The 16,319-nt window shown below is 39.4% G+C and overlaps 1 protein-coding gene across 3 annotated transcripts in view; it reads left to right on the forward strand.

Annotated features, from left to right (window-relative positions):
* Positions 1-16,319, forward strand: part of cobll1b (cordon-bleu WH2 repeat protein-like 1b) — a 235,779-nt gene that overhangs the window by 1,616 nt on the left and 217,844 nt on the right. The gene's annotated exons all lie outside the window — the stretch shown is intronic.

A 16,319-nucleotide genomic window follows, 5' to 3' on the forward strand; every position in this document is an offset into this window, starting at 1 on the left:
TAGAGGATGACAAATGATTCCCTTCTTCAGAAAAGCAGATAGAATTAATCCAGGAAATTATAGGCCAATTAGTCTTTCTTCAGATGTTGGTAAACTGCTAGAGTTCCTTGTTTACATCATTACGCACCACCCCCAATCCCTTCGAACACCGCTTTGTTCTATATCTACACCTAGAAAAAACTCTTTCTCCCATCCCTCAAGTCACTTACCACTGCACTTTCAAACTTCCAATTGGTAAACCTTCAACCTTCCATTCACCACAACAGTTGGACAGATGTTGATTTGTTAAAGCGTTCCCTGATCTTTATCTTTGCTCTTATCCCCAGTAAAAATACTTTTTTTCGTCTGATTGTTCCTCATGGTATGGCTCCCATTTGCTTCAAGCATAAGGGGTGCTGACTTGGTACATAGCTGGTTTAATGATCCATCACTGGATCTCACTGGACTGCATCAAGTACCATTGGGCCTCACACTTTGCCTAAATTGTCCACTCCTAGGGAGGAAACATAATAACCTGCCTCTTTTTCTGCTACCAAACATCTCCTTAAACTGCTCTCTATTGCCCTTACTGGGCTTGCCTCTAATGAGTGCAGGGACCTCATAGATTGCTTTGTCACTATGATTGAGACCATCCATCCGTTCAATTGCTTCTGCTTTTTCTCCCCTCTGTTTGCCCAATAAGTCAAACCTCCACCCTCGCCTAGACTAGCCCTAATCCCACAGCATTAGTTTCTTTCCAGTCTCCCTTCATGCCCTCTTTGAGCTCATCTTGTCCATGAGATCCACCTCCTACTCTCTTGACCCTATTTCTATTCAACTACTGAAACCTAACTTCACTTCTTGGTCCACTTGCTAACTGGCATTACAAGTGGTTCCATCTCCTCAGATACTGGCCCTTTCATAGGAACATAGGAGCAGGAGTAGGCCATTCAGCCCATCGAGCCTGCTCCGACATTCAATACCATCATGGCTGAGCATCCACTTTTTCCCACACTATCCTCATATCCCCTGATGTCATTTGTATTTAGAAATCTGTCAATCTCTGCCTTAAACATATTCAGTGACTGAGCTTCCAGAGCCCTCTGGGGTAGAGAATTCCAAAGATTCACAACCCTCTGAGTAAAGAAATTTCTCCTCCTCTCTGTCCTAAGTGGCTTCCCCCTTATTTTGAAATTGTGTCCCCTGGTTCTAGACTCCCCAACCAGGGGAAACATCTTGCCTGCATCTACCCTGACTATCCCTTTAAGTATTTTGTAGGTTTCACTGAGATCACCCCTCATTCTTCAAAACTTTAGAGGATACAGTCCCAGTTTCCCCAGTCTCTCTCTCTTCATAGGACAGTCCTGCCATCCTGGGAACAAGTCTGGCGAACCTTCGTTGCACTCCCTCTATGGCAATAATATCCTTCCTAAGGTAAGGGGACCAAAACTACACACAGTATTCCAGGTGCAGTCTAACCAAGGTTCTATACCATTGAAACAAGACTTCACTATTCCTGTACTCAAATCCTCTTGTGATAAAGGCTAACATACCATTAGCCTTCTTAATTGCTTGCTGCACCTGCATGTTAGCTTTCAGTGACTTATTGACAAGGACACCCAGGTCTCTTTGTAAATCACTGTCATCACCCTCTCAAAATTCCACCTTCAATTGCTCAGTTTTTGCAAACTATTGCCTGTCATCAGGGTCCTCGAATGTGGTGTCTGCCAAATTTATACCTATCTTTTCCACAACTCTATGTATAAATCTCTCCAATCTCTGCCACAGCACTGAAACGGCCCCAATCAGAATCAAAAATAATATCCCTGTGATTGTGACCATCATTACTTTTCTTTTGTAACCTTCCTTGACCTCTATAGCCTCTGTCCTCAAACAGCTCTCTTTGTTGTCCAGCTCAGTGGCACTGTCTTTGCTTAGTTCCCTCCTACCTAGCTAATCATAGCCATAGCATCTCCAGCAACGGATACTCTTCCTGCTCTCACACCATTAGATCTGAGGTCTCTCAAGGACCAATTGTTGGCCCGTTCTCTTCCTTATGTACATTACCGACATCAGTTTTTCTGTCCTCTCCCCTGCCTCTTTGCTGTTAGTCTGACATCTGGTCTTGGATGAGTGACAATATCTTCTAGTTAAACATTAGGAAGAAAAAAGCCATCGTCTTCAGGCCTGCAATAATTTCTATACCATCCTCAGCCACTATCGCAAGCCAAACCAGACTGTTTACATCCAATTCGACCCAAAGCTGAGCTTCCAGTCCATATCCTCTCCATCCTCTAAGATTGCCAACTTCCAACTCAAAACACCACCTCTCTCATTCCTTGCCTCAGCCCATCTGGTGCTTAAACTCTCTATGCCTTTATGACCTCCAGTGCTCTTGACCAGCCTCCCATTCTCCACACTTTGTAAAGTTCAACTCTTCCAAAATTCATACCAGGTTCTGCTCACCCATCTGTTTTTGCTAGCTTTTGGTACCTCACCTCTCAAATTTAAAATTCTCACCATCTTGTTTAAATCCCACCAAGGCCCTGCCTCTCTCTCTCTCTCTCTCTCTCTCTGGAAACTCCTCCATCTGTACACTCCTCCCAGAACTCTTTGTTCCTCTAACTCTAGTGTATTTTCTCCTCTCACCTCCACCCTGCACCCCCCCCCCCCCCCCCCCCACCCCACCCCACGATGCCCCTTTCCCTTTGGTCCACTATTGACAGTTGTGCCTTTAGCCTTCTAGGTCCACACTCTGGAATTCACTCCCTAAACCCACCACCTCTTGACTTCTCTCTCTCCTTCAAGTTCTACACTAAACTCACCTCTTTTACCAAGCCGTGCTCACCCATTCTAATATCTCATCCTTTGCCTCTGTGAAGCATCTTGAGATGTTCTGTCTAAGTTAAAGTTGCCATATAAATGCAACTTGCAGAGCTAATACAAGATGAGATTATTAAGCACTGGAGAAACTTTAGTTAATCAATGCCAATTAAGCATAGATTTCAAACAGGAAAGTCCTGCTTAGCCATTCTCATTGATGAAATAACAGGATAGATGAAAGGACATGCAGTGCATGTGATTCATGAATTTTTAAAAAGCATCGGTTGAGATATCGCACAAGAGACTGGTAATGATAATGGCACATGGAGTCATGGAGAGTGTGGCCACATGAAGACAGGAATGAAAGGGAAGTTTCTTGGACTGGAAAATGTGGTGAGTGTTGTTCCACAGGGATTTATATTGGGCCTGCTTTTACAAATTATACACATGAATGAGTGGAACAATATTGAAATTTTCTGGTGATTGGAGTGGTGACTGAAAGACTGCAGGAGGACATCGCTGGTTGCACAGCTAGGTGGCAAATGCAGTTCATTATGAAGAAATGTGAAGTATTACTTTTTGGAAGTGAGGAAAAGGAAATATATCTTTTGGGCATAAGATGTTAAATGGAACAGAGATGTTGTTCAGATCCACAGATCATTAAAGGTGGCAGCACAAATAGATAAAGTCATAAAGGTAACTGGAATACTTGATTTTGTATTAGAAGTATAGGGATGCATGATCAGGATGGTACTGTTGAACTTATTCAAGACTTTGTCTAGTCAGTAGTTACAGTAATGTTTTAGTCACTCCATTAAATAAGTTTGAGGACAATCTGATAAAGGAGAATAGATTGTTTCTGTTTGTCAGTGAGAGGGCACATTTAACATCATGAAAAGAATTAAAGGAGAGATTAGAAAACGTTCTTTACACAGAGGGTGATTAGAATATTGAATGCTCTGCCACAAAACTTTGTTGAAACAGTCTTTCAGTACTTTAAAAAAAGAATTAGATCATTAATTGAAAAAGAAGAATATTAAAGATGGGGAGAGTGAACGGGAAGCCAATGGAGAAAAACACTGGCACAGACCTGATGAGCCCAAATTTTTATGTTGAAACTTAATGATGCTATCCCATAAAAGGTTGCACAAATGCATGTTCTTGGGTTTTTAACAATATTTCTCAAAGCCAAGCATATATTGTAACCATTTATGCGCAAATAGAATTATATGTACTGTGTTTGCCATCTGCTGAATAGGCTTTTCACTGATGGAATTATATAAAGTTTCCATTATTATCCTTTAATACATTAAATTGTTGGGGAATTGAAAGTGGTCAAATTAGAAAATATACTAGACCAATATGTGCTGTGAACTAATTAGTTAGGCAAGTTTTCTTGGCAGCATTTAAATGACGGCAAGTCATAACAGGCTAGACAACACACCTTCTTTGGTTATATGTTAGGAAAGAACAATGTGAGCCCAAAAACATTATTTATTCCTTATCCACACATCCAAACCATCACTTAAGACTGCCTATTTCTACCTCTGTAACATCACCTGACTCTGTCCCACCTTAGCTAATCTGCTACTGAAACCCTCATCCATCCATACCTTTGTTCCTTCTAGACTTGACTCCTCCAACACAATTTTGGCTGTCCTCCCAGATACTAACCTCCATAAACTTGAGGTAATCCAAACTCTGCTGCCGGTGTCCTAACTTGTACCAAGTCCCATTCACTCATCACCCCATGCTCACTGATCTACTTTGACTCCTGGTTAAGCAATGCCTCAACTTTAAAATTCTCACCCTTGTTTTCAAATCTGCTCTGTGGCCTCACATCTCCCTATCTGTGTAATTTCCTCCACAATCTTCCTAACATATCTGTGCTCCTCTCATTTGACTTCTCAACAACCCCAATGTTAATTGCTGCGTCATTGGTAACGGTGCCTTCAGCTGCTCAGGCCTTTAGCTTTGGAATTCCCTCCCTAAACCCCTCTGCCTCTCTATCTCTTTTTTGTCCTTTTAAGATGATCTTTAAACCATACTTCTTTGACCAACTTTAGATTATCTACATATTTTCCCCTCATGTGGCTCGGAGTCAGAATTTGCTTTATGGTGCTCCTGTGAAGTGCCTTGGGATGTTTCATTACATTCAAGGTACTATATAAATGCTGGTGGTTGTTATCTGAATCTTTCCAATAGTGATGAATGTTTTTTGTAATTAACTTTTAATTTTATATTCATAGGTGTGTGTAGATTTTACAAGAGGTGGCAAAGTACTCAAACATTAACTTGTGTAAGTTAGGGCGGCACAGTGGTTAGCATCGCAGCCTCACAGCTCCAGCGACCCGGGTTCGGTTCTGGGTACTGCCTGTGCGAAGTTTGCAAGTTCTCCCTGTGATCGCGTGGGTTTCTGCTGGGTGCTCCGGTTTCCTCCCACAGCCAAAAACTTGCATGTTGATAGGTAAATTGGCCATTGTAAATTGCCCCTAGTGTAGGTAGGTGGTAGGAGAATTGAGGGAAGGTGCGGATATGGTAGGGAAGGTGCGGATATGGTAGGGAATATGGGATTAATGTAGGATTAGTTTAAATGGGTGGTTGATGGTCAGCACAGACTCGGTGGGCTGAAGGGCCTGTTTCAGTGCTGTATCTCTCTAAGTGAAAGAAAATTTGCTTTCAGTGCATCTCTGGGGCAAGAATGTAAAATCCAAAAAAAAGGTAGCACTATATTGTATATAGGAATATATGTGGTTCAGTAGCTGTTGTTTGTTCTTTGTATTTTCACATACTTACTTTTGAGAGTATTGTGAAGCAGCGGAAGGATGCACAGGCTGATAAGCAATTTGACAGGTCACTATGGGAATGGTCCTTCTGTGGCCGTAACTACCTTCGTGCCAGTTGATAGGGTGGTTAGTCCTATATAGCATGAGGGTCTTCTGGGCCCCTACAGCCCACACTAATAGGGGGGAAGTGGGGGAATCCTACACCTAAAGCCACTGGACACAAATATGCTGCTGCATGTCAACACAGAATTCATATCTGTAGCTTTGGTCTCTACACCTTGGGAATGTCTTAAGTAGGGTTTGAACCCTGCACCTCTAACTCATTAGAATGCTGCCACCGAGCCAAAGACTTGCTCATAAACTTCTGTTAAGGAAAGACATAAAGGATGACACAAATGTTAATCTGATTCATTTTAAAATTTAGTTGACATACTGGCAATTGCTATTTTCTCAATGTAATTTTGGATAATTTGATTTCAAACATCAGATTATTTTCACTGATGAATGGATTGATGGAGAAGTGTTGACATAGTTTGCAAAGCAACATAGATAGGGAGACAGTTTCTACAGTATAATGTGTGTCTCCAGCTTGTAAACAAAACATTTATCAAGTATTCTTATCTGGTATGTTTCTTACTGTTCTGTGTTAAATGTTTAACCATAGTTTATTGTATATTTTTTGTGTGTAGTTTGGTTGCAGGTTAACCAATCCAAATCACATTTGACTAAAAGAAATCTGAGACACTGCTGCTGTTACACTTCTGGGACTTATTAAATATTCCCAATTTCATGCAACCACCACAAGCAACAGTTCAGTTATTTCCACTGGCAGATTTTTCATGCATTTCTTTCAATCCCTGTTGGCAGATTACCTGTTTCTGCTTGCAGGTTTTTGAAAGTAAATGCTTTTCATTAATAGGGTTCATATTCATTCTTGCTCTACTGGGAGCAAAGTGGAAGAATAGTTGCTGTTGTGGTTTTGCAAGGCATGTTACATGCACTATTTCTGGACTATGAGCAATGCCATGGGGGTGATCTAGTTTGTAAATCATTTTGATATTCATTTGTAAAACTTGACGACAGAGAGTATAATGAGTATAAAGAAATTGGTGACTGGAGTCTTGGTGCTACTTTTGGTTCCTACTGCAAAAATCAAACTGAAGCTACTTTTGAGATCCCTGCCTGGAGATGCGTGACAATACTGAGACTCCATTGACAGTAGTATAAAAAGCCATTGAACTCATCTTTCTAGTAATATCAAAAATTTTATTTTTCAAATCCAAAAGTACTCTACTATTAAATTTTGTGGATTTTGCTTTATGTGATGCTGTTTATTTTGGCATTTGTATTTCATATACATGCTATCTAGTTGATTTTAATTTGTAGATAAACAATATAAAAAACAAAGAAAAATTAGTTCCTGAGGCTTCTACAATCTTTTAGTGTGTTATTCTGCCAGATCAAAAAAAAGTAACATAGTGCCAAAACTACACTTCATGCAGTATGCGGATTACTGCAGGATGGATAATTATTAATCCTTTGGGACAAGTAAAAACATGCAAAGCGAGGTTTCTTAAAAAGGTACTGCTTCCAATTGGTAGGAGGCATGGCCTACTTATTTGAGTTGTTGTTGAATCCCTTGAGAAACTGTAACAATTGCAGTTACAAGTGGTAGCTTGCTGGAATGATTTTACTTGCAAATCAAAAAAGTGGTAAGTTTAAATTAAACCAGCAGAGCCAGAAAGGCAATGCATGCAGCAGTAAATGAGTCAGAGCTGGCTAAGCAAATGTGCACAAGAGAAGAAACAAAACTATTCAAATTGAAGTGTACAACATGTTTCCGAAAATAATGGGCTCCAAACAGAACAAGTTGGAGGTTAAGGAAAAGTAGAAGCTACAGGAGGGTGGCAAAAGGCAGAAAACCAATAACCTGACTGTAACGTAACTATATACCTTATGTACCATCCACAGTGGATTTCCTATTTGTATGAAAATATGGTTTACTATTCTTCTGGGGTAAGCATTTTGAATTATCTCAGAACATTAGTGCTAACTGTTCAAGTTAGAACTAATTAGAACAGTGTTTGCATATCCATTTGAAAAATTAAATATGCAGCTGTGTCAGGTGTTGACTGTCAAAGCAGGGGAGGTATGACCCTTATCCAGAAACTGTTCATGCTTTAATATCAGAAAAGCGTCTGAATTATGGTTCCTTTCCCTTAACCAGTTATAGTATTGATTTAAATGAGTTTTGCTTTGAACTGATACTGTAGTTATAGTATAAATACAGCCTGAATCCAGAGTCAGGGTGCATTCTGACACCCAAATGAAGTGGAAGAGGCCATCTTGCTCCACTTCATTCTGGAGTCATTTCAGGTTTTCACACCCAAATTATATTCCAAGTATGTGGAGTGGGATGCTCTGTAAGATGGTACACACAAAAGGTAGAGTCACTCACCTGGAATAAATGGCATGTACAAAGGAGCTGCTGAATGCAAAATGACTATGGTCTATCTAGTTTGTTATAGTAAGAATGGAATTAACATTAGAGTTAAAGAAATTTAAAAATATATTTTCCTTTTTCCTTTCAGGCTCCCAACTTTGAGCCACAAATTATTCCATGATTGGGTTTAGTGCCACTTCAATGATTAGTAACAGGAAATTTGTTTTTCCAGGCCACAACCATTCATGACAAATTTTATATGAGAAGCAAAACTCTGCAATGCTCCATCCAATGGCTGTCAATAGCTGACGTTTGCCTGGAGAGGCCATAGAATTTGAAATATTAGCAAACACTGGGATTTGAACTTGTGACCCTCTGTTTGGGAACCCAGCTCTCTTTCATAAGAGCTTTGGGAATATGGAAGTGAAAATCCTTTTTGTTCCACGGCCATGAAGGCTATGGATGCCAGATAATTAGCCAGCTAACTGTGCTGGATCCAGGCAGTTTGCTACATTGTTCAAGGGTCACAGGATGGAATTAGTTGACCTCTTGTCAGCTGTTGACTGCAAAATTTTCATTTTTTTTTCTCTGACCCAGATGGTGAGTTGTGGAATCTCACATAGACAGAATACAATTAATGAAACCGTGCAAAATGTATTACTGTTTATGAACTAAATGTTTTCATTTGCAGAGTTTTCTATGTAAAAGGATGAATAATTACTGCCAATGATGGAAAATCCTTCAAGAACACTGGTAGTATTTTATGCCAAAATCAGTATGAAATTTGATCTTTCACAACGTTTAGAATATAAAATCTAAAAAAAATTGTGCACATAAAATATGCATTTTGAAAAGCCTAAAGAAAATTTGATGATGAAACAGTTTCCTGATTGGTGTTATAGACTAATATGCTGATAATACTGTTTTGTTGCACTATGGGTTCAATTGCTTCGCCAAGTTAGTTGCCTGATATTGATGCACAGTAATTGATTGTAAAAGCAATAAAATTAACATAAAACATAAATAGACAAAAGGATGTTGAAATAAATCATAACTTTTTTGTAATTGAGCTACTAATCAAGAATTTAAATTGGACTATTCAAATACATTTACATTTTCTACTTCATTTAAGTTGAACTTTAGATGAAACACGCTGTTCGTCTAGAAAGTGCACCTTCAGAGTTTTGAGTATCTGAAAATACTTAGCAAGGTAGGACCATATTATGATAATCTGCAAATCAGGAAGTTAGGTATTTCCTATCATTTGTGCTCTAGCAATGTTGGATTCATGGGCCACCTGTGCACCCCTGAAATTCAGCACCTCCCTGACTATTTAGGCACTGACCACACTTGCAATTTAATGAGCTTCATTAAATAATAGAAGCATTGCATATGACTGGGAGGAAAATCATGTGTAGCTGCAAGATTTAATGGCAGGTAACAGTTTAAAGGGACAAGACCTAATAGATTGCAGCTTTTCCAGACAGCTGTGATCATCCGTGCCGCTTCTCAAATGCCACTGTAATAAACTCTGTTTAAAAAAAAACACACATTGTAAGTCCCCTAATTAAACTTGGTCACCACAAAAAACAGTGCAGTTGTCCCATAGAAAGAGAAATAATGCTGCTATTTGAATAACATTTAAATGATTTACAGTATCAACTTTCGCAATGCAGTATTACCTTCCTGTTTATAACTGGCCTGTTGCTGGCCTGATGTTTCCCTTCAAGTGGCCTGGTGGTGTTCCGGGTAGGACTAGGACTGTGAAACTGAGCAGCATTGGTGAGGAGACTACCACAAGGCACACAACATTTAGGAGGGGTTGGGCTGGGAAATTTAGTTGGTCCAACATGCTGCACAATGTGGGGAAGGGAATACTTGGTGAGTTTTCAGAGCCTTCGGGTTGGAATCAGGCAAGAGTGCTTTCAGTCTCCTTCCAGATGTGTTGAATTTCAAATTTGCAGAACTCTATGAAATTGAGAGAAAACTCAATAACTGAGTTCATTTTAAAATATGAGTCTTTGGAATTTACAATACACAATTATGTATTTAAGCAAAATATGTATGTGGTGAAATTTAATTCTAATGACACAATGGCTGCAGGCAAAAATATGTCAGGACATTAATTATACAATTCAGTTTAATGGACATTTGTCAGACTTACTTTATTGAGAAGTTGGAGTGCTTTTGCATTTTAGCATTGCTCATATTTTTCCAACATGTGACTTAACCTAATGATTTGGGTAAACTTTACGGTTTTTCTTACATCAGTTGGCACAGGCTTCCCTACAAATGTAATAGTTAAGCCCATCTAATTTTTGAAGCCTTGGATCTACAGTGCAAGTTAGAATCATTTGCTTAGATCTTTCTATCTGAGACTCATTTCCCTCTGTCAGTAATATGCATCAAAACCAATGTCTAGTTCTTACCACAAAAGCTCGAGCAGCAAGTGTAAATAAAAGGACTCACAGAAGCTCAAGAATTTTCTTGCTGATATTTTGCAGATGTCCTCAAGTTGGAAGCATTAGCTTCATCTGTTGTAAGCCCTGTCTACAGCTTTTGTGTAATCACACAGGGTATGTCATACAGCACAAGACAAGGCATTTTATGCCGAGGATACAGCATTTAGTTTGCTGTGAAATGAAATTTGCATGATGTTTGAAGCAAATACATAATCAGGGACTTAGCAGTGAATTTAGAACTATGCACACACCTTTCAAATACTGAGCCCGCTGCTGCGTGTAGTTCCAGAAGGCTCTCTGGGTATGCTCCAATGATAAATGTTGCTTTTTGTTCATCAGCTCATCTGCTGCTGAAACCCTCATTCATGGCTGAGTTAACCTCTAGATCTGAACCAACGGACTCCTTGCTGGCTTCCCATATTCTACCCTCCGTAAAATTTGAAGTCATCCAAAACCCTGCTGCCTATGCCCTTACTCGCACCAATTCTCTTTCAGCCATCACCTCAGTGCTCACTGACCTACGTTGGCTCCTGGTCAAACAACGGCTTGATTGTAAAATGCTCATCTTTGTTTTCGATTCCCTCCATGGTCTCTCACCAACAACTCTGTCCCTATCTTTGTAAACTCTTCCAGCCCCACAAACCTGTGAGATACCTGTGCTCATCTAATTCTGGCCTCTTGCAGATCCCCGATTTTAATCGCTCCACCATTGGTGGCCGTATCTTAAGCTGCCAAGGCTCCCTTTCTTCCTTTTAAGATACTCCTTAAAACCTGCCTTTTGGCTATCTGCCCTAATATTGCCTTATGAGGTTTGGTGTCCAATTTTGTTTTATAACAGTCCTGTGAAGCACCTTGGAACATTTTATTACATTAAAGGTGCTATATAAATAGAATTTGTTGTTTAAGTATGGTGTACTCTAGTTAATTTTGCAAGTTCTTAATAGATTTTTAATTGACTAAAAGAGGAAATGTGGATTTTTTGATGTTCAGGAAACTAAACAGACTATTAAAAGCTTCCTGCAAAGTCACTTTCTCCCCTTGTTAAAAGTATTCCCCACAGAAGCACTCTTCCTCCGTGCTCACAGAGACACACTCCTCATCTAACTGCCGCTTCACATCACATCAAGCTATCTTCATGATCCCAATCCCATACCCTACACACAAATTTCACAATCCCACATTCTCCCTTCATTTTAAAGGGAGGCACTCTTCCTTGCTCATTCCCAGTTCGCGTTCTGGTTTCTACTCAATGGTCTTGTTCTAGTCTAGTATTGGACTCTCTTGCTGCATATGAAAAATACTCTTCTTGCAAAAATTGTGGGCTCAGGAATTCTCATTTCTAATGAGTCACAGTACTACTCCTGAACAGAAGCAACTGTGTCAAGTATGAGCTGCAGCTGGGAGTGGAAGTGGGCAGAACATCGGAGAGTTGAGTGCCAGTGAGCTGACCACATCCTTGTGCCGCAGATTGTCATTCTGGTATGAGTGTGCATTGCATATGCAAATTTGTCATCTGAAGGAAAAGAAATAATGTATATAATAGGCCAGCCCCATAATCCCACACACAATACATGAGCAGTGAAGGCTAAATGCTATCTTTGTAAAAATGCCATGTCACACATAACTCACTGTTGTATTTTGTTTATTTAATAATTCTGGACAGTTTTAGGGAATTTTGTAGTTGGAGGTTCCAGGCTGAAAAGAATGGGTTGTTGAAGAGGGTTGTGAAGTGAACTATTGATGTCAAGGGCTAGGACCACAGAAGTACGTGACGTCTGGATGTAATAATAAAAGAAGGAATTTCTGATGTGTGTGTGATGGAGAACCTTGAACTTTGCTTTAGCAATCGACTAAGAGCAATGAAATGTATGGCTTGAGTGAGACCAGTTACTGTAAAAGGTCACTGATGTGTGTAAAGTGACTTTTGAGTTGTTTTGGGTTTGAAGCAAATTTGATGTTTGATTAGTTCTGTTTGTCATTATTTTGTGGGTTTTAATTTTTCTGAATGTTTTCTGTGGAATGATGTGATCAGTGTGAAAGCTATGTATGCAAGCAGCATGTTCCATTGCCCTTGTAAACAGGCATTAATAATTTATGACAGCCATAAACAATGTGTCCAACTGTACAATAGATTTAGAGCAGGTGCATATTGTTTCATGCACATTGGCTTTAAAGCCTTGATTAAACAAAAAACAATTAATATAAAATATTAATATGGAATGAAAAACACAAATGAACTGTAATTTAACGTTAATTATCTTTTTCACTGTCTTGACATTTTGCTGGAACAAATACTGAAATAACTTTAGGTGGATTCTGAGAGTATTACCCCAAAATTAAATATTTACTGTATTTATGTGTATCATTTTTTGATTCAAAATATGACACGAGTTCTGCTATCGATAATTGTCACCTGCATTTATTGGAATTCTATTTGTAAAATTACAGTCCTGCAAGCTTACTTTCACAGAAATAATAACAGTAATAACCATAAGCTGTTGCGATCGAAATGTGAAATTTATAGACCGTGTTAGAGTCAAAAATAATCTACAGTTTGCATTGTATAAAATCTCAGTTTTGAAGTGGTAGCTGAATAAAAATGAACCATGCTTGATTATATTGTCAGAAAACACTATAAAAGAAGGGGCTAATCTAATGAACTTTATTGATGGTAGTATTTTGAAAGCTTGTCTTTGATGCCTGGTGTCTTAATCAACAAAATTATATAATTTTATGAGTTCGTTGTTTGAGTGTTGAGTACAAAATCATCTTTTTATATTATTGGGTGGGGGAATTGCACTGGGTCTAATGAGTTGCTATCTTTAAATTATGAAGTAAAAATGGAATATACTAAACAGTACTTAGTTTGTACAATATGAATAACAAGATTCTGATTATGGAAATATGAACAATTGCTGCTTTTAACTTCTGTTCAAAAAATACATTGTTTCTTTGTTTACAAGTAAACTTGAGCTTATGCTTCTTACGTTATGACCCAAGGCAAAATAAAGTGAATGTTTAAGTACAAAAATATCTCAAAAGTTACTGGGAAAATTTAGTACATCTATACATGCTGGTTTGAGTGATCAAGTTTCATTCAGGCAGTGCTTTTGCTACTTTTGACAAATTCTAACTTATTAACTTCTTGCCGAGCAGGGTATTTGGATTGATTTGACGAGCGCTTCGGATTTTTCATGTTATTAGTTAAATTCTTAGCACAAGCCATGCTATAATTTTGGAGATGTTGGAGGTTTTCTAATACATTCCATTCCAGTTGGAGAACTGACTTATGTTACCTGGACATGTATGGACTTGCTTAAGTTGGTGAATTATATTATTCTCTCCAGGATAATATTTGCAGCAATTTATTTTCGAAGCTGAATATTTGTCCATGTAAAATGTGAAAAAAAATGAGGCTGCTGTTTTATTGAGTGGAAGTTCAGTACAGATCTCCAGTTACAGAAACGCCTGACACAATGTTTATGCAGATGCTTTTGTGAGAAGTTGTCTGTTTTCAATGTTTCAATATCAAAATAAATGAATTTCTAGCAATGTGAATGTGTTGCATTTTAAACAGGCTTCATGAAATCTTAAATCTATATTTATATGTGTAATAGTGACCATGTTTATGGAGCCACAGATTTGCAAAATTGGAAGTAGGTTCTGTAAAACAATACACTCTTATTTACATAGGAAGTATTAAAGTCAGACAGAAAAGTTAGGAAGGGTAATTAAGAAATATTTGCAGTAATATTGGGCTTTATCATGTCTCTTGGTGATGGATTTATTCTTTAGAGGGAAGATCCAATCTAATAATAGTTGATTACTTCTCAAGATGGATCAAAGTTTAGTGGATGTACACAACAACAACTGAAAGTCATCACAGTTTTACAAGATGTTTTCGCAACGCATGGTATACCTGATAAGATAGTATCTGATAATAGACCACAATTTGCAAACGATTACTTCATGCACTTTGCAGAAGAATGTTGATTTGTTCACCTAACAAGCTCTGCTAAGTATCCACAATCAAATGGAGAAGCTGAGCCAGCAGTCAGAACCATTAAAACTATGTTGATGAAGAATCAAGATTTCCAATTAGCACTACTGACATACAGAACTACTCCATTATTGTGCGGATTGGCGCCATCAGAACTCTTAATGTGAAGAAAACTTCAAACACAGCTTCCAATTCTACCCAAGAAATTACCTCCAGGATTGCAAAGCAAGGATTATCGGAAAGTACAACTCAAAGAAAAGTGGTATCGAAACAAGCAGACCCATAATTATAACAGAAGATACCAAAGTTGTCAGAAGGGCAAAAGGTATGGGTACAAGACCAAAATAGAGAAGGGGTGATTCTCCAGAAAGATGAGAATCAACTGCGATCACTTCTAGTATGACTTCAAGAAGGTTCTATGCGGAGAAATACAAGGAATCTTATTCCTCCCTCTTTCTCCACCCCCCCCCCTCTTTTTATTCTCTCTCTGTCTCTCTCTCTCATTCTTTTTTTGTCTCTCTCGCATTCTTTTGTCCACTGGACATCATATGTTGCTTTCCTATTGATTAGAAAAATTGGTGGCTGTTGATGGTCACTTGTTAGTGGCAGTGCCATTAATTTGGCAAGGAGCTATATAATGGGCTGGATTTTACCAGCCTTCTGGAGATGGGCTGGGAGGCGGGTAAAGTGGCGGCAGAAGGTGTCTGGAGAGGAGCCCGATGTTTTCCCACTGCCCAGGCATATTATTAGCCACTGAATGGCCAATTGTGCCCAATTAAGGACCACCTTTCGCCCTCTTTCCCCCCCCCCCCCCCCCCCCCCGCCCCCAACCTGCTGCTGTGTGGGGAGACCTTCGTATAAACCTTGGCGGCCTCCCAGCAGGTTCTGGAGTGAGGAGGCCCTCCTTTATGGCAGCTCTGTGGCCCATGGAGGGCTCCCCCCACCCACCCTGCTTGGCAGCAGTGGTTGCCCCTGTGGCTATGGCGCTGCTGCTGGAATGTGATTTCTCCCCCCCCCCCCACCCAATCGTCAGGGCCTGCCTGTCTGCCCCGGCACAGAGCTTAAACCTGCCTTCTAAGGGTGCCATGGCATTGAGGTACTCCTTTATCCTGCAACCTCAGCAGTGACTACCTTTTAACAGAGGTGTTGCTGAGGCTAGGGCTGGCAGCTCCGGAACGCGGACTGCCATCCTCAGTTGGGGGTCCTCAAGCGGGGTCGGGTCTCCCTTTCAGTACCAGCACAGGAATATTTACCTCTTCAGACAATTCTGCTCGATGTATCAACGACTGTAAATGTTTTTTTGATTTAGTTATTTCCTTATTTAATGAAGGTATTTGGCAGTTAAAGTGCAAAACAAATTTAATGTAGCAATAATAAATACAGAAAATGCTGGAAAATACTCAGCAGGTCTGGCAGCATCTGTGTGGAGAGAGAAACAATTAACGTTTCAAGTCTGTGACCAGTTCTGATGAAAGAAGCTGTCAGACCTATTGAGTATTTCCAGCATTTTCTGTTTTTATTTCATATTTCAAGCATCTGCAGTATTTCACTTTTATTTTAATGTAGCATTATCATGCTACATTCAAGATAATGAGCATTTGTGGAGGCACCGAATAGTTCTGGTCAATGAAATAATCTTAGAGTTCTCTGATAATTATCCTGGCTTCACTACAATATACAAGCTGTATGTTGGGGCAAGTGGAAGTGCTCCCGAATCCGTAGGGAGCCAACGCACACCTGAAAAAGTGATCTGAAACACCAAAGTTTAAAAATATCGAATGTGAAAAGGGAAAAGAACCTGAAAATCTATTGGGTCGCTTCCCAAA

The sequence above is a fragment of the Heterodontus francisci genome, chromosome 7 (genome assembly GCF_036365525.1).
Source record: "Heterodontus francisci isolate sHetFra1 chromosome 7, sHetFra1.hap1, whole genome shotgun sequence".
Classification (NCBI taxonomy): Eukaryota; Metazoa; Chordata; class Chondrichthyes; order Heterodontiformes; family Heterodontidae; genus Heterodontus; species Heterodontus francisci.